This window comes from Anomaloglossus baeobatrachus, chromosome 6 (assembly GCF_048569485.1).
Source record: "Anomaloglossus baeobatrachus isolate aAnoBae1 chromosome 6, aAnoBae1.hap1, whole genome shotgun sequence".
In the NCBI taxonomy this organism is placed as follows: Eukaryota; Metazoa; Chordata; class Amphibia; order Anura; family Aromobatidae; genus Anomaloglossus; species Anomaloglossus baeobatrachus.
Window position 1 is genome coordinate 138357186 of NC_134358.1, and position 22798 is coordinate 138379983.

The 22798-nt window shown below is 48.6% G+C and overlaps 1 protein-coding gene across 1 annotated transcript in view; it reads left to right on the forward strand.

The window, feature by feature from the left end:
- The first annotated feature begins 9855 nt into the window (after positions 1–9855).
- The window catches only part of OPRK1 (opioid receptor kappa 1), a 226391-nt gene continuing 213448 nt past the window's right edge, over positions 9856–22798 (forward strand). The window contains exon 1 of the mRNA XM_075316347.1: positions 9856–10158. The gene's annotated coding sequence lies outside the window, so the exon portion shown is untranslated. The remainder of the gene's footprint in view (positions 10159–22798) is intronic.

Consider the following 22798-nt stretch of genomic DNA (forward strand, 5'->3'; position numbering starts at 1 on the left):
GTATCTCACCGTTAGTGGTCCAGCGCCTTATGTATAAAATCACTCTTTTCCTCAACAGATAATGCGGAGAAGAAAAGGACCAGGCATCTGACAGCACCTAATTCTTTTGTTCCTGTGCGAAAAAATATAACTTTTCCTATTGAAAACAAATGCACGTTTGGCTGAGCTGAGAATGCATTTGTATGAGAGGAGTCAAAGAGATAACTGTTGACGAATGAGTATTTGGCTGACTGCAATGTAAGATGTATTTGCGTCTTAAGACTCTGTGCAGAAAGGAAAGCCAAGTGTATGTCTGCACGTGGTGTCTGGAGACTCACAGTGCCACAATAAGGTGCCTTCATATAAGAACTCTGTATTATGGAAATATTCTCCATATTTGCCCTCTTAAATAATGTGCACAAGTATGCCCCTGTGGTCATACCAACAAGTGGGTGTTCCCAGCTCCCGTTCTATTTCCATATTAGAAGAGGTCAGCGGCATGGTAGTTTTATCCAGTCAGTGAGGGGCCAGTAATTAATCTACATACTTTACAAGACATCCAGACAATATGGGAATGAGATCTAGAATGGCTGTACAATCTAAATAATTTATTTATTCCCTGCTCTTTTCCTCCTTGTGGTCCTTGTATTGATTTGGTCTACTAAAAGGGAAATACCGCGTTGATTTCTGTATACTAGTTCACCACGCTGCTATAGCAACAGGTAACAATCTGTGGCGCCCCAGGACCTGGTCGCCACAACAGCATTGCCCTCCCAAAAGGGTTAATGCTGAGCCTGGAGGTAATTGGGAGATCTATTGGCCAGTAAGTTAACACTCAACACAGTTCTCCCTCCGGCCAGCAGGGGGAGCTCTGAACCTGGAACTTCAGGGAGCATTCCTTAAGTCTGGCTGGAAGGAGGAAGTGGTGGTTAGTCTGGAGACAGGAGTGAAAGAGTGCAGACGCAGGGTAGTGCTGCCTTGTGAAACTGGGGCCTAGAGCTTGGATAGCTTGGCCCAGTGAAGCAAGGGGAGCAGAGAGGCACAGCAGAGACTCAGACATCGGAGTCTGTAGTTGCCAGGGCATAAAATCCATCCCTGGTAGCTGAATCCGGAGGGCAGGAGAGCTGCAAGCCCCCTGTCCCAGAAGCAATCTGAAGGTACAACTGCATCCCAAGGGCCTGGTGTGGGCTCCAGCAGAGAAGCACCAGAGAGGGCCTGCGCAGTCTACCACACAGAAAAGGGGACGAACAACAAGTCCCAGCAGCAAGAGGGCAATTGCAAACCTAAAGTGCAGTGTCCTAAAACAGCAGAGAAAGATTAAGGAGTAGGCCTCATACTCAACTGGCCAAAGATCACCCCAGGCACTTCCAGGCCGGCCGGATCATCTTTACCATCTGTGACGGTCTCCCTGGACTAAGTTTCTGCCGAGTAAAAGAGGAGAAGGTAAAGAGACTACTGTTTGTGCCTGTTTCTTTCATTGCTTGTCGGCCCTGCACCGTGTTAGTCACACAGCACCATAGACTTCCACAAGCACCAACTGTGCCCCGGGCATTGCTCCACCTGTGGGGAGCAGTACCACCATTGCTGCTATAACATCATCCCGGTGGCCTCACACAGCAGCGGCGGCTTAATAGCCGCAGACCACAGGTGGCGTCACGAATACAAACTTAAAGTCATCCGCCACATATTCAACTGACACCCACCAGGGCCACGGAGCCGGGCCCAGCCACCACTGACTACCACCGGACTAGTCCGGCCCGGCACCGGGTGTCCCATAGCCCTGGGGTGGGCGAGTCAACTTTTGGCGTCACGAACAGGATTTCGTGCCCGGTCACACCGGGTACTGTGCGCCTGCAGGAATTGTGCTTAAAAGACTGTGTACTGTCTGTAAACCGCCGCCGCCATTAGCCTCGCCGAGCGCAGGAAGAAGGGGGGCGTGCCTGAAAAAGAGCGCGAAGGGAGCGCGCCATCAGAGCAGAGCGCTGTTAACCCCGCGCGACCCAGAAGGAAATTTGAAAAGTGAACGGAGCCTGGTAAGGTTCACTAAGGGGGAGGAAGATGTCCGACTCAGAGGGAGAGCAGGTGGCTGCCATCGCCCAAGGCGCCGCAGCACCGGCCGAAGCAGTCCCAGTCGCCGTCGCCCCGGCCCCCACTGTAGCGCCGGTAATGCCGATCACCATGCCGTACATACCGGGAGCAGAATGGCTGCCGCAGTACTCCGGGGAGTCCCATACCTTGAGTGACTTCAGAGAAAGCCTGCACAGCTTATTCCGGGTGTATCCGCTGACTGAGAGCCAGAAGGTGGGCATAGTAATGGGACAGCTAGCCGGCGCAGCCCAGCGTGAAGCGAAGTCCTGGCCTGATACAGATAAAGGGACAGCAGCCCAGATACTGGCCAAGCTAAAGAGTACGTTTGACACCCGCACCGCAGCAGAGATAAAGATGAGATTCTTTGGGTGCAAGCAGCGGGCCACAGACAGCATAAGGGACTATGCCTTAAACTTGCAGGAGGCCCTGAAAGCAGTTAAACAGGTGGATCCAGAGAGTGTACGTGAAGAAGACAAACTCCTAACTGAGCAGTTCATAGAGGGGCTCCTGTCAGATGCCCACAGGACCCAGCTGCGTATCATGGTCCTGCAGAACCCTGCTCTGGACTTTGCCAAGTTTAAGGACCAGGCCATCAGGGTACTGAGAGAATCTACACCGAATGACCCAGTACCCCTCCGGCCTCTTGCTATCACGTACCCCGGGGTGGTGCCTGCAACACGAGCCACTGCAGGGGCTGAGGCGCAGTCCCTGGATAAGGATCCCACTGCAGAGCTCAGACAGCAGTTCCAGGGGCTGACCAAGACTGTGGCTGCCCTTGCCAAGACCGTGCAGTCTCTACAAATGACCCCCTCGCCTGCAAAAATCGAGTTGGCCTCCAGCCCAGATGACGTCCCATGGATGCGACAGAGGAGGATTCCGCCGACCCGAGGCAGAGACACAGATCGGTATGATTCAACAGGACAACCGATCTGCCGCCACTGCAACCAGGCGGGCCACATTGCACGACGCTGTCCTTTAAATGGGCTGAGCCTGGGGCCAGGAGCCAACCCCCAGGTGTAAGGAAGCCCGGCTCAAACCCCAGCCGCAGCAAGTATGTGGGAGGACGACCGGTCCTTCCCATTGTGCTGGATGGGATCCCTTTGAATGCCCTCCTGGATACGGGGTCCCAGGTAACAACCATCCCCCACAAACTGTACAAAAGATATTGGGCTGATTCAGACATTGACCATGGCCCAGATGATGATTTAACAATTGTGGCCAGTAATGGTCAGCCCTTACCTCAAATTGGGTACAAAGAAGTAACCATTAAAGTGGGGCGGGTGGAATTGCCATGTCAGGGGATGATAATTGTAGATATTGATCGCAAAGAATCTGACCCACTGCTAACCCTTGGTACAAATGTGATAGAAAATTGTATTGCCGAAGTGATAATTTTGTTGCAACAGGCGTCTGAAACTGCCAGCTCCGGGCAGCAGCGTGTCCTACAGAGGGAGATCAGAGCCCTGATGAGGAGGCAGCAGGTAGAGCTAGCCGGAGGAGAAATTGGCAGTGTGAGGGTAAGTGACCCCCTCCCCATTGTAATACCCCCAAGAAGTGAAATGTTGATATGGTGTCGGGCAGCAATAGGCCTCAAGGGTCAGGATTACCATGCCTTGGTAGAACCAGTGTATTCAGACAGTAGGCCTGGAGTCCTGATAGCCAGAGGGGTAGCGGACGTCCGCAAGGGGAGAGTGCCCGTCCGTGTCTTGAATTGTGGGGAGGAGGAGGCCAAATTGCCCCGGTACGCCACTGTAGCAAAACTGTACACTGTCAGCAACAATACCATTAAAGCAGTGGAACCCTTGATCCCGTCCGACCAGGCGGAAGACAATGGCTCCAAGGGGCAGCGGAAGACTGGTGCCAAAAATTACATGTAGGCACCGACTCCACCCCCTCGCACCAAAAGCATGGGGTTTACCGGGTGGTACAGGAGTACGAGCGGGTCTTCAGCAAACACCCCCTAGATTTTGGGCAGGTGAAAGGGGTTAAACATCAAATCCCCACGGGTGATCATCATCCCATTAAAGAGAGATACCGCCCTGTACCCCCCGCACAGTATCAGTGTGCCAAGGAAATGTTACGGGAAATGAAGGAGGCTGGGGTTATCAGAGATAGTTGTAGCCCCTGGGCAGCTCCACTAGTGCTCGTAAAGAAAAAAGATGGTACGATGAGAATGTGTGTAGATTACAGGCAAATTAACCGCATTACACATAACGATGCTTATCCACTGCCCAGAATAGAGGAGTCACTAACAGCCTTAAAGTCAGCTAACTATTTCTCCACCTTGGATCTCACCAGTGGGTATTGGCAGGTTCCCGTGGCAGAGGCGGACAAGGAGAAGACTGCATTCACGACACCAATGGGCCTCTGTGAGTTCAATTGTATGCCATTCGGGCTCTGCAACGCCCCAGGGACATTCCAAAGGTTGATGGAGTGCTGCTTGGGCCACCACAACTTTGAAACCGTGCTGTTGTACCTGGATGACGTCATAGTCTACTCCAAGACTTATGAGGACCACCTGAAGCACTTAGCAGAAGTGTTTGAGTCCTTGTCGAAATATGGCCTGAAGATCAAGCCGTCCAAATGTCACCTCTTGAAGCCAAAGGTACAGTACCTGGGTCATGTGGTCAGCGCAGAAGGTGTGGCACCTGATCCGGAGAAAGTCACTGTAATCAAGGACTGGCCAAGACCCACCACAGTGAAGGAGGTGCGGCAGTTCCTTGGACTGGTGGGCTACTACCGAAGGTTCATTGATGGTTTCACCAAGATAGCAGCGCCCCTTCAAGATCTCCTGGTGGGCCAGCCAAAGCAGGCTAAGAAGCAGAGCCCTCCATTTGAATGGAGCAGCCAACTGAAAACATCCTTTGTCCGGCTGAAAGGGGCTCTCACGGGAGAAGAAATTCTGGCCTACCCTGACTACAGCCAACCGTTTGTACTGTATACAGACGCCAGCAACGTGGGACTGGGAGCAGTTCTGTCCCAGGTACAGGGAGGCAGAGAGAGGGTGATAGCGTACGCCAGTAGGAAGCTTCGGCCCACAGAAAGGAATCCAGAAAACTACAGTTCCTTCAAGCTGGAGTTCCTCGCTATTGTTTGGGCAGTGACTGAACGCTTCAAGCACTATCTGGCATCGGCCAAGTTCACCATCTTCACGGACAACAATCCGTTGACACACCTGGCAACAGCCAAGTTAGGTGCGATGGAACAGCGATGGATGGCCCGGCTGTCTAACTTTGACTTTACCATCAAGTATCGGGCTGGCAAGAAGAATAACAATGCTGATGCGCTGTCCAGAATGCCTCACTTGCCCGAGTCTGGAGAAGACATGGATGAACTCGAAGAGATAGAGTTACCGGCTTTCCATCACCAAGGTGTGTCCCAGTGTGAGCATGCTGTGGGAGTGAAGCGCTCAAGCCAGCACGGGGTCTCGGTCAACCCCTTACTCCACCATAATTGGGAAGAAACACAGAACGGTGACCCGGCCGTGCGATTGGTCAAAGAGAAGCTAGCGCAAGCTGAGACCCATCTTGGCCCAGACGCTCCAGAGGAAGCCCAGCAGCTGTGGAAGGAGAGGGGACGACTGTTCACCTACCAAGGCAAGCTCTGCAAGAGATATGTCAACTATCGAACAAATGAACTTGTCTGGCAGATAGTGGTTCCGCAGAGAGATGCTCCAATGGTCCTAGCAGCGTATCATGATAACGCAGGACACTTCGGGTGGAAGAAGTTGGAGGCCCTACTCCGTGATCGGTTCTATTGGGTGCACATGAGAAAGATGATCGAGAAGTGGTGCCGAGACTGTGGCCCGTGTAACCTGAGGCGGAAAGACGATGCCAGCCAAAGGTCTCCCTTGCAGCCAATTGTCACAAAGCAGCCCCTGGAGTTGGTGGCCCTGGACCACGTGAAGTTAACACCAAGCCGGTCAGGCTATGTGTACGCCCTCACCATTGTGGACCATTACTCTCGTTTCCTGGTAGTAGTGCCTGTGAAGGACCAGACAGCCAGGACAGCAGCTAGAGCGTTCCAGGCATCCTTTTGTCGACCTCACGGCTATCCGGAAAGGGTACTGACTGATCAGGGTCCTGCATTCGAGGCTGAAGTGTTCCAAGAGTTCTGTAACATGTACGGTTGTAAGAAAATCCGAACCACACCGTACCACCCCCAAACCAATGGACTGTGCGAGAAAATGAACCATGTGGTTATTGATATGCTGAAGACCCTACCGCTGGAGGAAAGGAACCAATGGCCAGAAAAGTTGCCAGATCTGGTAGACCTGTACAACCATATCCCAGTGAATTCGACCAACTGCAGCCCCGCTTACCTGATGCGAGCCAGGCCTGGCAAGTTGCCTGTAGACTTTGAGATGGGGACTGTGTCGCCTGAGGCGGTTCAAGAAATAGAGGATTGGGATACAGAACGGCAGCAGCGGTACCGTAAGGTCCAGGAGTGCGTAGAGAGGAGCCTGTCTCAAGCAAGAACGAGACAAGAGCAGCATTACAATCAAACAGCCCCAGCAACTCCCTTAGCACCTGGAGAACAAGTCCTCAAGAAGAAGCGGAGGACGCATAAATTGGATGATCAGTGGGAAAACGAGCCCTACACCATTATCCCCTCCAACTTTGACAATAGTAAGGTATGCCTCATAAGCAAGGATGAAGGCAAGACCTATCAAGCAATTTCCCGAGACCGCCTGAAAGCGTGCCCTGAACGGTGCAGAATCCAAAGAGAAATGGAAGGAGTACAAGGAAGTCCCCAAAGTCAAGAGAAAGAAGGGGAGATGATTCAAACCATCCTTGGACAGTTCCCCAAAACTTGGACCCGAATAAACAATGCTATAGTGGTACCAGTTTTGACGTTTCCGCAGTTGGTCGAGCCAGAAACAGAAAAGGTTCCGGATCCACCTAAAGAACCGTCCGCGCCAGCACGAGATGACACGCCAGCAGTGGAACAGGAGGATCAACCCCCTGTCAGTGGTGAACCTGTCATACCCTTGGCGACTCTTAGCCCACAAAGGCAACCATCACGCTTACCTATTGGGGTTAGGCCCACCTGTAGTGCTGAGATAGAAGACGCACCACGTAGTCAGGGGCAAACACCAGAGCTACGTAGGTCCCAGCGCAGCACTCGGGGACAACCCCCTCCAAGGTATAGAGAGTCAACTGTATAAGGGAAAAAGAAGGAGTATTTATTAGAATGTACATAGTTATGCAAAATGTCTGTAAGGTTGTGTACAAAATGTTTTTCTTTTCTTTGATTGCGAAAATGGACAATTGGGCCACTGGACTATGGGTGGCCAACACCTAAATTGTTCATAGTTAGCACCAGTGTGCTCGACACCCCTGAAGAAAAACCCGTCCGGCGTGCATAGAGTGGGGTCATCAATGCTCTGACGCACGCCCAGAGCCTACGTTGGGGGTTTGATCGCGGCGGGTCCCCCATGGAGCAGTGTAATGGACACCCGACAGGGAGCCACACTGGACTCTTATAGTAATGTTTAAGGTTGTAACGTTAAAGTATTTGCGCCTCCCATAATGGGATGAAATGTTCTAACATGTCATGTTTGTTTCTACAGTCCGGGAGTACTGAATTTAACTAAGGGGGAGTGTGGCGCCCCAGGACCTGGTCGCCACAACAGCATTGCCCTCCCAAAAGGGTTAATGCTGAGCCTGGAGGTAATTGGGAGATCTATTGGCCAGTAAGTTAACACTCAACACAGTTCTCCCTCCGGCCAGCAGGGGGAGCTCTGAACCTGGAACTTCAGGGAGCATTCCTTAAGTCTGGCTGGAAGGAGGAAGTGGTGGTTAGTCTGGAGACAGGAGTGAAATTGTGCAGACGCAGGGTAGTGCTGCCTTGTGAAACTGGGGCCTAGAGCTTGGATAGCTTGGCCCAGTGAAGCAAGGGGAGCAGAGAGGCACAGCAGAGACTCAGACATCGGAGTCTGTAGTTGCCAGGGCATAAAATCCATCCCTGGTAGCTGAATCCGGAGGGCAGGAGAGCTGCAAGCCCCCTGTCCCAGAAGCAATCTGAAGGTACAACTGCATCCCAAGGGCCTGGTGTGGGCTCCAGCAGAGAAGCACCAGAGAGGGCCTGCGCAGTCTACCACACAGAAAAGGGGACGAACAACAAGTCCCAGCAGCAAGAGGGCAATTGCAAACCTAAAGTGCAGTGTCCTAAAACAGCAGAGAAAGATTAAGGAGTAGGCCTCATACTCAACTGGCCAAAGATCACCCCAGGCACTTCCAGGCCGGCCGGATCATCTTTACCATCTGTGACGGTCTCCCTGGACTAAGTTTCTGCCGAGTAAAAGAGGAGAAGGTAAAGAGACTACTGTTTGTGCCTGTTTCTTTCATTGCTTGTCGGCCCTGCACCGTGTTAGTCACACAGCACCATAGACTTCCACAAGCACCAACTGTGCCCCGGGCATTGCTCCACCTGTGGGGAGCAGTACCACCATTGCTGCTATAACATCATCCCGGTGGCCTCACACAGCAGCGGCGGCTTAATAGCCGCAGACCACAGGTGGCGTCACGAATACAAACTTAAAGTCATCCGCCACATATTCAACTGACACCCACCAGGGCCACGGAGCCGGGCCCAGCCACCACTGACTACCACCGGACTAGTCCGGCCCGGCACCGGGTGTCCCATAGCCCTGGGGTGGGCGAGTCAACTTCAAGGGCCTTTATTATGCTATAGATCAGAATAATGCTTGACACAAGCAATATGAACTGCTGAGTTCATTGTTCAACATGTGCTGACACACGAACACACATGTACATAGATATACACATACATATATACACATATTCATGTAGATGCATGTACTGTAGATGTACACACATACACACATATAAATGCATGCATGTACAGACACGTACACAAATATAACCACATTTGTGTACACACAGATGTGCACACAGATCCACGTTTACAGACATATGTATATGTACAGACACACATGCACACACAGGTACACACATATACACATATATGTACACACATACAAATGCATGCATGTACATACAAACATGGACAAGTATAAAAACATTTGTACACACATACATATACATATAAAGACACACAAACACACATACATATACATACATGTACATAAACATGTACACAAGTCTAAGCACATATGTGTACACTCACATGTAGACTTATCCACACGTTCAGACATATGTATATGTAAACACATACGCACACATTCACACACAGGTACACACATGTACACATGTGTGTATACACACAAAGACGTGCCTATATGTACACACATACAAATATACAAATGCATGCATGTACATACAAACATGCACAAGTATAAGCACATATGGGTACCCAAATATACACACACATATACACACGTAAAGACACCCAAATACACATACAAGGGCATGTATGTACATACTCCCAAGTATAAACACATATATACACATTTCCACATACACAGTCATACTGTATGTTCATGCACACACAAGTGCACACACACACACGTGTTATGCACGTATACACAGATACACACATTTACACATATTTAAACACACATGCACATGTAGATATTATGCAGAAATAACATTTTACATCTCCATTTGTAAATGAAACAAACAAAAAAAAACAAACAAGAAAAAGAGTTATTGCTCATGGACCTCTTCCATGCCTTTTGGCTTTTCTATGTGCTTGGCAAGCAGATGTCATAGTGCTCTGGCTTGTGATATATCCAATCATCAGAGATATGCCTTAGACCACAGAGCTGCTCCAGACAGAGATCTGGAGAGAGAGGAGAGGGCGAAAAAGAGAGAAGCAAAGTGGAGAGGAGGGGCTGTGAACCACAAGCAGAGAAAAGTGTTACCATGAGGTTAGCATAGGGAAAGGAGAGGCTGAGACAGAGCAGGAAAGTAACAATTGATAAAGAAGCTTTCCACTGACAGATTACATGTGAAATGGGAATAAGCATGATGTGCCTGAGACTAACATAGACTTCAGCAGGGAAATCATCTCTGCTCTGTAGGGTGTCAGAAAAGAAGCCACAGGGTGACAAGCACATCTCCTCCAAGAGCAGCACCCTGCACATCTCCACAGCAGCCTGAGCAGGTAATTCCCATCTATCATTCCCCATCCTTACTGTACCATGCAGGAGAATTATATATATATATATATATATATATATATATATATATATATATATATATACTGTACATATATATATATACACACACACCCATTATATACACACACACACACACATATATATATATATATATATATATATATATATATATATTTTTTCCCTTCAGATGTGTTATTTAATCTAACTGTATTCTTGGTATATAGTGTCATGTTGAGCTTTGCCAAATAACAAATATAGCTCAGCTGCATCTGGCAAACTCCGCTCTGCCATGAGAGTATTTATTCTAAGTGATCTCTCTATAATTCATTACGAGCAAATGAAACATATATATTGTGTGTGCCGACAGCTTTCTAGCTAAGTGTATGCAATATCTGTAGTTTTTCTTGGCTTCTAACATGTTTGCAGTGGATATCTGTGTTATGCTTTGTTTATGGAAGTAATGTTTTAATGAAGAGCTGGAGGAAAGTATTAATAATATGTAATAGTCTGAATTGCTTTGCTGAGATCTGTGTATAGAAGACTGCTAATAGCAATAGGAAAAAAACCCAGAAACAAGCAATCAGTTAATATAGATGGCTTCCTATTAGTGCTACCAATCATGTATAAATGATCAATATCCTCAGCTTCAGGGATTGTGCTAAAATGTGCATTAATGCTTATTTCAGTGGCACATGAGTGTATTACAGATGCAGGATAGACTGCTCACCGGAGGACCTGTTGTAACATATTTACCTTGTCCACCTTAAATGAGGCTGAGCTATTAGCTCCTTCAGGGAAGTGCTTGATCTTGATGTCAAAGATACTTGTAGCCTCTTGTGTTATTGGGAACAGTAGTGTGTGCTAACCATGGTGATAAGAATCAGCAAGCATTAGCTTTATATGGCAGCATGTGCTCCATTTCTTCAGAACTTCTTAGTTTCCATAGGTACACTTATCTCTGCCCCAGTATACTCTGATATAAAAAGTAATATAGATGCCTAGTTAATAAGTGTATGTATTATTGAAAGTTTAGAATACTCCTTAACACTAGAACTACTGGACTCGTGACACCTATATAGAAATACATGGTGCAAAGTAGTCAAAATGACTACCTCAGTAGTTCTAGTGTTAAAGTAACCGGTCACCTGGAACATGTTGTACAATATGTAGGCAGCATGGTGTGGAGCAGTAGAAGCTGAGAAGATTGATATATAGTTTTATAGCAAAAGATTAAAAATAACAAGTGCTTTATTCATCCATAAACCTTGTATATTTTGGGCTTTTTACTCAGGTGGGCGGTCCTGCTCAGTGATCGACAGAATGTCAATTACTACAAGAGATACTCCCATGATGCCTGCTGCATTGTCAATGTAACAGGTTTACGCTATCTCACAACTGTATTATATATATGAGTGTGTGTGTGTGTAACAGATTCCAAGCGGCACTCAGTAGGTTCACAGTGCTCAAGTCTAGGGAGGGCGTCCACAATCCACAGTAGAAAAATATCGACCTACACTCAATTCTTTGTGAAGAAGCAAATTATTTTATTCTACCATATCCATAGAAGGAGAAAAGGCGTCTTAAATGTAATGAGTTTAAGCTTAAACATAAGCCTTTATCAAACAAGATGGCTTGTTTTATGTCTAAGCCGAAACGTGTTACATTTCTGACACCTTGTCTCTGTTTATGGATTTAATGGAATAAAATAATTTGTTTCTTCGTGAAGAATTGAGTGTAGGTCGATATTTGTCTACTATATACCATGTTTTTCAAAAAATACATACACTGTTTTAGACTTTTTTTGCGCTAGGGCTTATTTTTGGGTAGGTCTTATTTTTGGGGAAACCCGGTTGTTGGTAAGTTAACCCACCACAAAAAGCGGAACCCCCATTCAGAGGAGAATCATACTTACCAGATCCCGGATGTCTGCGTGGCTCCCAGGTCTTCCTGCAATCTTCAGCAGGCGCTACCAGCAGGTATGAGTATACAGTCTTCCCCTGCTTCTGGTCAACACTCACATAAATCAGATCACACACACACACATACACATCATGTCGCACATACACAATCACACATCAGATCGCACACACACACTCATTTACTCATCACATCCATTGCTACTGATTGCTTTTGGCCAGCAGGGGAAGATGGGATCCTGCACAGTGGAGTATAAAGACCTCCAGTAAAATGCATAGAGGACTCGGTGGTGGAACGCATTGATGCATCCCAGGTTCCCCTGCCGGCCATAAGCCATCGGTATTGCTTGATGTAATGGGTGTGTGTGTGTGTGATCTGATGTCTGATTCTATGTGTGATCTGATGTGTGTGTGCGATCTGATGATTATGCGTGTGTGCAATCTGATGTGTGTGGTTGTGTGATTTGATTGTGTGTCCAATCTGATGTGTGTGGTTGTCCGATCTGATTGTGTGTACAATCTGATGTGTGTGGGTGTGCAATCTGATGTGTGTGCAATCTGATTGTGTGCGCAATCTCATGTGTGTGGGTGTGTGATCTGATTGTGTGCGCGATCTGATGTGTGTTTGTGTGCGTTCCACAGCAGATCCTGCCGTTCTACATCTGGTGAGTATCTTCTTTCTTCTCTCTTTTTGGGGTGCCTCCTTTCTATAATCAAGTATCCTGAAGTATTCTTTAACTTTTTTAGCTGCATGGACACTTCATTATTGAACCGCGACTAGGGCTTATATTCGGGGTAGGACTTATATTTAAGCCTTCTGCTGAAAATTCCTGCTTGGGCTTATTTTTGGGGCAGGTCTTATTTTTGGAAAAACAATATATACAATATATTTGCATTGAGTTTAATGTAGTTCAGTTGATTTGAAACAAGGTGTAGATCATTTGTTTTCCTCAATAGTGTATCCAGTTATGGCTAGAGAGAGGGAGGTGAATGCAGTTTACATATTAAGGGGCTTTATAAACTTTTCGCAATGGAGGCTATGGAATGACAGCATAGCTGTATGGCAAAAGTCGATTTATTAAAGGGGTTGTTTGGGTCTATCACAAAAGTCTGCAGTCACTGTATGTGTCACTGTGAGACTGCAGACTTGTGAATCATCATACCAAGGCAGTGTGCGCTGTCAGAAATCTCTGGTGCCGGCGGTGAGACCAAGCAATCATCGGATCGCAAGTATATGATATGCATAAATCCAGCCACATGTCGATTAGATGTACACAACCTCAATTCACTTGCATTGAGCAAGGCCATACACATCTAGTCGGAATTTGGCCAGCAGTATGCATATCACATACTTGCGATCACATGACCGCTTGGCACCGAGGAATCTTGACAGTGCGCTTTGCCTGTGGTATGAGGATGTACTACTCTGCGGTCACATAGAGTGACACATATAGTGAGTACAGACTTTTGTCATAAGCCTGGACAATCCCTTTAATATTCTTCACATAATTTTCAATAGGACTTCAGCAAGTTCATAAAATGTTCATAGAATTATGATACAGGTAAAATATATCTTTGTACCGTGTTAGCCAGTATAGATAAAAAATTGTTTAAAAGAACCGAAGTCCTCAGTGGTTGATACCTTTTAATGGGTAACTGAAAAGATGGTAATAATAGCAAGCTTTCGAGACTACTCAGGTCTCTTCATCAGGCATGGTACCATGCCTGATGAAGAGACCTGAGTAGTCTCGAAAGCTTGCTATTATTACCATCTTTTCAGTTAGCCATTAAAAGGTATCAACCACTGAGGACTTCGGTTCTTTTAAACAATTTTTCATAAGAATTATTTAGCACATTTCAAAGATCCATTTTATATTGGGTGTTACAGAAGAAAGGAAAAAGTAAACATCGTAAATTATCGGTTCTAAGCAGTAATTTATTATTCCGAAAGAATAATAGAAGATTCAGGAAAGAAGTGGCCCTCATCAATGATGTTCATCAGTTTAGTCCAGTTTTATGCAACAAAACTAGGTAAAGGAGCGAAAGAAAGGCTACTGGTGCTGTCCCAGCCATTGTGTGATGACTTCTCAGCGTCGTCATAGTAACATATCAACATATGAGGTGAATAGAAAACACATAAAACAACATTATTATTATTATTTATTTATAGAGCACCATTGATTCCATAGTGCTGTACATGAGAAGGGGGTTACATACAGAACACATATACAAGTTACAATAGACAGACTAGTACTATTACATTCAATATAAACCTATTGTTTATCATATACAAAAAGGGTTTAAAATCCAAACTACAATCAAGCAATTTAGTAATTTAACAATATTTAGCCTCTGATTCAAGAACTTCATGTGGCAATCATCTCCCACTGCCAGCCTGGGAACATGTTCTGTGTCTGCGGATCTCAGAACCTTTGAGTAAAGTGGGCTTTACACGCTACGACATCGCTCAAGTAATTTCGTTGGGGTCACGGAATTTGTGACGCTAATCCGGTCGCTTTAGCGCTGCCGTTGCGTGTGACACCTATGAGCGATTTTTCATCGTCGCAAAAACGTGAAAAATCGCTCATCGGTGACATGGGAGTCCATTCTCAAATATCGTTACTGCAGCAGTAACGAAGTTGTTCCTCATTCCTGCGGCAGCACACATCACTCCGTGTGACACGACAGGAACGAGGAACCTCACCTTACCTGCGTCCCGGCCACAATGCAGAAGGAAGGAGGTGGGTGGGATGTTACGCCCTGCTCATATCCGCCCCTCTGCTTCTATTGGGCGGCGGTTCAGTGATGCTGCTGTGACGCTGAACGAACCGCCCCCTTAGAAAGGAGGCGGTTCGCTGATCACAGCGACATCGCAGGGAAGGTAAGTCCATGTGACGGGTCCGGGCGATGTTGTGCGTCACGGACAGCGATTGGCCCGTGTTGCACAACCGATGGGGGCGGGTACGCACGCTGGCGATATCGGTACCGATATCGCAGTGTGTAAAGCGGCCTTTAGGCTATGTGCGCACGTTGCGTATTTGCATGCAGTTACGCTGCGATCTTTACCGCAGTGTAACTGCATGCGTCCTGCGTCCCCAGGATAATCTATGAAGATTATGCAGGAGAAGTGCACACATGGCGTATTAGAGCGCAGCGCTTCGGCTACTGCCCGAAGCGCGCATTCTAAGAAGTGACATGTCACTTATTCCATGTGCTCTGCATGCATCCCCCGCTCTGTCTATGGGAGGGGCTGCACTCAGAGCGCATGAAATCGGCTTTTTTTTTTTTTTTCATTACGGACTCTTTCTGCAGCGATTTGAAGCATACGTGTGCTGTTCAAATTGCTGCAGAAATTTCTGCAGGAAAAGAACGCTATGTGCGCACATAACCTTACACATCACAGGAGAGATTATGTGGTCTATGTTATCTTTTATCATTGTTTTTTATCCTTGGAAAAACAATTAGGCGTTTATTATTATTATGGTGCCCCCGCCTCAATCAATATGTCAAAGAATACATGAAGGTCTTAGAAATAGAGATGGACGAGCACTAAAATGCTCAGGTGCTCGTTACTCGAGTCGAGAAATTTATAATGCTCAAGTGCTCATATTTGGTAACAAGTATAATGAATGTCAATAGGAAATTCGAGCTTTTTTCCAGCAGTTTTCCCTCCAGGGAGTCTGAGGGAGGCCTGAAAATCACTGAAATGGATGGAAACACTGCTGAAATGGAATTGGATCAGCATGGAGAAGACGCCTGGATGCATCTCTGACTCCCAGGTTGCTGCTGAAAACAATGATGTCATGAGTATTACACCACTTTTACAGAATGACAATGAAACATTCCAAACCGAAGATAACATAGATTTACCAGGAAAAAATGTTAGGACACATTCTTTCTTGTATATAATTACTTGTGTGTAAGGCAAATCTAACTAAAGAGAAAAACTAGATATGTGGCAACATTGTGTGCAGCAGCCACCACAGCTTCCCAGACACTGTTCCGAGAGGTGTACTGTTTTCCCTCCCTGTAGATCTCACATTTTATGAGGAACCACAGGTTCTCTATAAGGTTCAGATCAGGTGAACAAGAGGGCCATGTCATTATTTTTTCATCTTTTAGACCTTTACAGGCCTGCCCCGCTGTTGAGTTACTTAATTGGTAGTTAACTCTCAAGCATATACAGCTTGGAGTAGGACAGCATGTATAAAAATTATCATGTGATCAAAATACTCATTTGCCTAATAATTCTGCACACAGCATATACCATATCAACAAGATTATCATGCTGCCGTCGCTGCAATTTATTTGAGGGCCAACAGGTGGCCCGCACTCATAATTTTTAGAGGGCCAGCATCCGGCCCTCAGGGAACTGAAAAAACTTTGCGCAATCAGCAAGTTGGTGAGTGGCTAAGATGCCATAATCAGCTTAACCATCCCACTTCTGTGTCTACTCAAATGCTCACTGCTCACAATTAAAAAGGAAGCTTTGCATGTGGACCTTGTGGAGATGAAGAAAGTACAGAGAGTGCTGTGTGCTTGCATATCCTCACTGTTTGCTCTGGAAATGTTGCTCTTTGAGCTTGTGGACTCTGAGGCTTTCCACAACCTGATGGCAAAGGCCATCCTGCGGTACTCATTCCCCAGCCGCCAATAAAACTCCTGGTGTGCTGTCGCCACCTTACACCAGCACATGTCCCATAATATCACCCATGCCCTGACCAATGCAATTAGGTTGCAGCAGCAGCAGGATGTGTACCGCCCTGCGCTCGGCCGCAGCCGAGCCGCTCGGGTCCGGGCTCGTTTGGTTGGTGGCTCGAGCGCCTCCGGACCCGGGGGTCACGTCACTCTGCAAGGAGATGCTGGCGATCTCGATGGGGGTGGTTAGGTAGGTGTACGGCCGGAGCCGTGTTTGAGTTCATGACGCCACCCACGGGATGTGGTTAAGGTGTAGACACCACCACTGCAGTTACGGGGGCACCCAGGGGAGATGGTCGTGCAGCAAGATGTTAACCCCTCCGTGTGCAGGGATGGTGGCCCCGGGGCCCGTTTGGGGAGAGTAGTGGCAGGGCGGTGCAGGGCGGCGTGCGGCCGGATGGCACTGTTGTACTCACGATTACTGACACACACAAGTCTCTGATGAACAAAGTTGATGGTGGTCGGTGCCCGCAGCCGGCTGCGTCTTGTCCCCCACCCGGGTTGGTGGTCTTGGCCTTCTTCCTGCACCTCATTATGTTAGTGTAGACTGCCTGTGCCTTAGCAGCGGGAGTCCGCTCCCCAGCTGTGTGTGTGTCGTTGGAGTCCGTTTGCCCGCAGGCGCTGGCCCGTGGGATCTCTCTGCCTGTGCAGTGGCTTTCTATCCCCCTCGGTGGGCTGTTGCCTTCATTCGGGTCTTGGGATGGGAAAGGACCTAAGGTCCAGACCTCAATCAGTAAATTTGACGTGCTCCAGTGGCTTGTGGGCCTCGTTCTGGGTCTGAGTACCCCCCTGGTGCCCCGGTTTCCAGTCGGTTCCCCGGTTCGGTACCAGCGGGCCACTACCCTGTCCCGGTCCCTTACGGTTCCACCTGGCCGTCTTTCTGGCTCCTGCAGGCCAGGCCACCACCTGCCTCCTAGCCAAGGTACCAGGGCTACGACCCTGGCACCTGTCGGTTTTTGCTGCAGACCTGTCACCACAGGCCTGCTGCACACTCCTCCTCAACTCAACTCGACTCTCCGTTTCTCCTGCCTCAGGCCCTCTGGACTCCTCAGTGGGCGTGGCCAACCGCCTGGCTTCGCCCCCCTGGTGTGACCATTAAGCTCTGAGGGAGGTGACTAGGTTTTAATGTGGTTGGCTGCTGTTACCTTTTTAGGGGGACAGGTGTTATGCGGGGCCTACCTTTGACTACCTGGCTAGTCCAGGGCGTCACTCCCCCTTGGTTAATCACAGACCATTCGCGGGCTGTCCAGCCACCACCGTTTATTTTAACTGAAAAAGATAAAAAGAGAAAACACATAAAATTATAATAACATTATTTACATTTTTCAAGTATATGTAAGTTTCTTCCCTTGCGGGAGGCATTTAGCTTAAACGTTGCAACATTTTTATTGTAACTGGAACGGGACGGGACCGGGTCCTTTCAGTCACCCACCCAAGCAAACCTGCCCCTTGATGCTGCCTCTAAAGCCTGCTTTACACCTTACGATATGACATACGATATCGTATGCGATCGTACCCGCCCCCATCGTATGTGCGGCACGTTCAAGTTGTTGACCGTGTCGCACAAATGATTATTTGCCGTCACACGTACTTACCCTTCCATACGACCTCGATGTGGGCGGCAAACATCCACTTCCTGGAGTGGGAGGGACTTTCGGCGTCACAGCGACGTCACGCGGCAGCTGGCCAATAGAAGCGAAGGGGCGGAGATAAGTAAACATCCCGCCCACCTCCTTCCTTCCGCATTGCCGGCGGCAGCCGCGGGAACATTGAACAACCCGACGTGCAATTTTAAGGAAATGAACGACGTGTATGCGATGAACGGTTTTACGTTCAATAGCAATCGCACATAGCTGCCACATGCTACAACAACACTAACGATGCCGGATGTGCGTCACTTACGACGTGACCCCGCTGACACATCGTTAGATTTGTTGTAGCGTGTAAAGCCCGCTTTGGAAACAGGCAGCACCCCTTTTCCCCAGTCCAGGAAACAGGAACGGGTCCGGACATTGCCCAAACGGGCCGGGTACAAAGTTCCATACCCGGCAGTCTCTCAGAGGCCCCACGTCCAGAGGACCCCTGACCCGGAGGATTGTCACCGGTTGCAATGGTGACAGGGCCTCGGCCATCACATTCCCGCAGGCCCTTGCTCCAGCCTGCCTCTCCGGAGGCTGTGGGACCAAAAAGGGTGGTCCGGGACTATTTACAACAGGGTAACTTTGCTGCCGGCGCAGCCTTCTCCACTCACTTTCCCCCAGTCCACCACAGGGCAGCACGGGTCCCCAATGCCACATTTACTCACGGTGACACTGTCCAGAAAGACCCCATCTTCTACTGTCTGCAGTGTGGGTACGGTAAACCGGGCTCTGTAGCAGAAACTGTCCTCACTCCTTTAACTCCTTGCCGTCCTCCACCAGGGGCTCCAACCCCCGATGGCGCCTTCTGTGACTCCGACCGCAGCGGCGTTCAAGAAGTCAGGCAAGGTCCTCCTCCTTCCACCCGTGTGCTGGATGGCGTCTCCCGGGAACATGGGGACGTTCAACAAAGGCAGGAGGGTTACTGCAGGAGCGGGTCCTTTTAACTTAAAAACATTTAACTGTAAAACTTTAAAACTTTGGGGGTTAACTTGCGGTAGTTCTCCGGCACCCTCTCAAGGTCGGCCGCTTTCAGGGCACGCACCCGCAAAGTGCCCTGGCTGTCTGCAGTACCTGCAAATCGCTACCATCATGTCCCCGAAGACGCAATGACGAGCGGGGCCTAATCCTCCGAGATGGACTCCCTATCCTCCCCCGAGCTACTGCCATCTGTCGTCTCCGGTTCTGAGTAGGTGGTCGCGGGATCTTCCAAACCGGGCACCGTTCCCATTGTGGCTGGGCGGATGGCCGGGGCCGACATCCTTCCTGCGACAGGTGGTTCACTGCCAGCTACTGCCCGGGAGTCACCGCCGGTACCTCAGGGCCTGCCACTCCTGCATCCGGAGCGTGAGCTGCAACCTCCTCCTCACCGACGGCATTCTCTGTGGGCGCCGCCGCTCCAGCGGTCGGCGTGGGGCCGGCATCAAGCTTGGGATATGACATCCTCCATCTGCTCCCCCTTGGTCTTTTTGCGGCCTTCCCTTTTCCAGCCGGACAGCTTCACTTCGCGACCGCTCACTTTCTCTGCAAGGCTGCGTTCTCTGGGGGCGGGGCTTCCGCTTTCCCACCCTTTCTGTGGGTAAGAAGACTCTGGTGGGAATCCGAAAGATGTCGGATTCTGAAAATTTTCAACGGGTCACCGCTGACTTCCACTTAGAGGCGCACTTCACTGGGTAAATTAATGGATTCAATCCCCTTTGTGACGCCAGAAGAGTCGATGTGTACTGCCCTGCGCTCGGCCGCACCGAGCCGCTCGGGTCCGGGCTTGTTTGGTGGGTGGCTCGAGCGCCTCCGGACCCGGGGGTCACGTCGCTCTGCAAGGGGATGCTGGTGATCTCGATAGGGGTGGTTAGGTAGGTATACGGCCGGAGCCATGTTTGAGTTCATAACGCCACCCACGGGACGTGGTGAAGGTGTAGACACCACCGCTGCAGTTACGGGGGCACCCGGGGGAGATGGTCGTGCAGTAAGATGTTAACCCCTCTGTGGGCAGGGATGGTGGCCTCGGGGCCGGAGAGTAGTGGCAGAGTGGTGCAGGGCGTCGCGCGGCCGGATGGCACAGTTGTACTCATGATTACTGACACACACAAGTCTCTGATGAACAAAGTTAATGGTGGTCGGTGCCCGCAGCCGGCTGTGTCTTGTCCCCCACCCGAGTTGGTGGTCTTGGCCTTCTATCTGCACCTCGTTATGTTAATGTAGACTGCCTGTGCCTTAGCAGCGGGAGTCCACTCCCCGGCTGTATATGTGTCGGTGGAGTCCGTTTGCCCGCAGGCGCTGGCCCGTGGGATCTCTCTGCCTGTGCGGTGGCTTTCTATCCCCCTCGGTGGGCTGTTGCCTTCTTTCGGGTCTTGGGATGGGAAAGGACCTAAGGTCCAGACCTCAATCAGTAAATTCGACGTGGCCCAGTGGCTTCTGGGTCTCATTCTGGGTCTGAGTACCCCCCTGGTGCTCCGGTTTCCAGTCAGTTTCCCGGTTCGGTACCGGCGGGCCACTACCCCGTCCCGGTCCCTTATGGTTCCACCTGGCCGTCTTTCTGGCTCCTGCAGGCCAGGCCACCGCCTGCCTCCTAGCCAAGGTACCAGGGCTATGACCCTGGCACCTGTCAGTTTTCGCTGCAGACCTGTCACCACAGGCCTGCTGCACACTCCTCCTCAACTCAACTCGACTCTCCGTTTCTCCTGCCTCAGGCCCTCTGGACTCCTTGGTGGGCGTGGCCAACCACCTGGCTCCGCCCCCCTGGTGTGACCATTAAGCTCTGAGGGAGGTGACTAGGTTTTAATGTGGTTGGCTGCTGGTACCTTTTTAGGGGGACAAGTGTTATGCGGGGCCTATATGTGACTACCTGGCTAGTCCAGGGCATCACATATACCTATAGAAGGACTGTAAAGCAATATACCCAGACTATATGCCTCTAATCCAAAACAATCCCTCCTCCAGCAGCTATCCCTACACTGAATGCAGGTAATAGTGGTATTAATAGTGAAAAGAATACATGTAGGCCTGAAAAGAACTTTTGGTTTTAAGTTGGAGCAGCAAGGTCTGTAAGGCTAAAATCCCTTTCTACAGGCATCTAATACACTAACCTTTTGCCATCAGGTTACTTTACAATAAATGTAGCTACCAGCGGTATTATTAGAGACTACAATAGATTTTTTATTTAGAAGCAGTAAGGTCCGTAAAACTAAGATCCCTACCTACAAGCCTCTAATACACTATCCCTTCTCCCGCAGCTTGCCCTACACTAAATGTATCTAAGAATGGTATTATTAGAGATGAAAATAGGTTTATTAGATAGCAGCTGCAAGATCTGTAAGGCTAGAATCTCTACCTACAAGCCTCTAATAGACTATCCCCTCTCCAGCAGCTTAACCTACATTAAATGCAGCTAAAAGTGGTACTATTAGAGAATAAACTAGGTTTATTAGGTAGCAGCTGCAAGATCTGTCAGGCTAGAATCCCTACCTACATGCCTCTAATTCATTAGCCCTTCTCCAGCAGCTTGCCTTATACTAAATGCAGCTAAGAATGATATTAGAGAATAGAATAGATTTTTATGTAGCAGCAACAAGGACTGTATGGCAAGAATCTTTACCTACATGCCTCTAATACACTTTCTCCCTCCAGCAGCCCTACACTAAATGCAGCTAAGAGTGGTATTATTAGAGAATAGATTTATTTTGCGTAGTAGTAGCAAGGTATTTAAGGCTTGAATCCCTGCCTACAGGCTTCTAATACACTATCCCTTCTCCAGAAGCTTGACCTACATTAAATGCAGCAAAGAGTGGTATTATTAGAGAATAAAATCGGTTTATTAGGTAGCAGCTGCAAGTTCTGTCAAGCTAGAATCCCTGCCCACAGGCATCTAATACACTATTCCTTCTCCAGCAGCTTGTGTCAGATTAAATGCAACTAAGAGTGGTATTATTAGAGAACAGAATAGATTTTTTTCGGTAGCAGAAGCAAGGTCTGAAAGGCTTGAATCCCTGCCTACAAGCCTCTAATGCACTATCCCTCTCCACCAGCTTTCCCTACTCTAAATAAAAGTGGAATTATTAAAATAATACAATAGATTTTTTGGGTAGCAGCATCAAGGTCTGTAAGGCTAGAATCCATACATACAGGCAGCTAATATACTAACCCTTATACATCAGCTTGTCCTACACTAAATGCAGCTAACAGAGGTATTTTTAGAGAATAGAATATACTTTTTAAGTAGCAACAGCAGCAAGGTTTGAAAGGCTACAATTCCTGCCTACAGACCTCTAATACACTATCCCTTCTCTGGCAGCTTACCTCAAACTAAATGTAACTAAGCGATATTATTAAAGAATAGAATAGATTTTTTTAGGTAGCAGCAGCAAGGTCTGTAA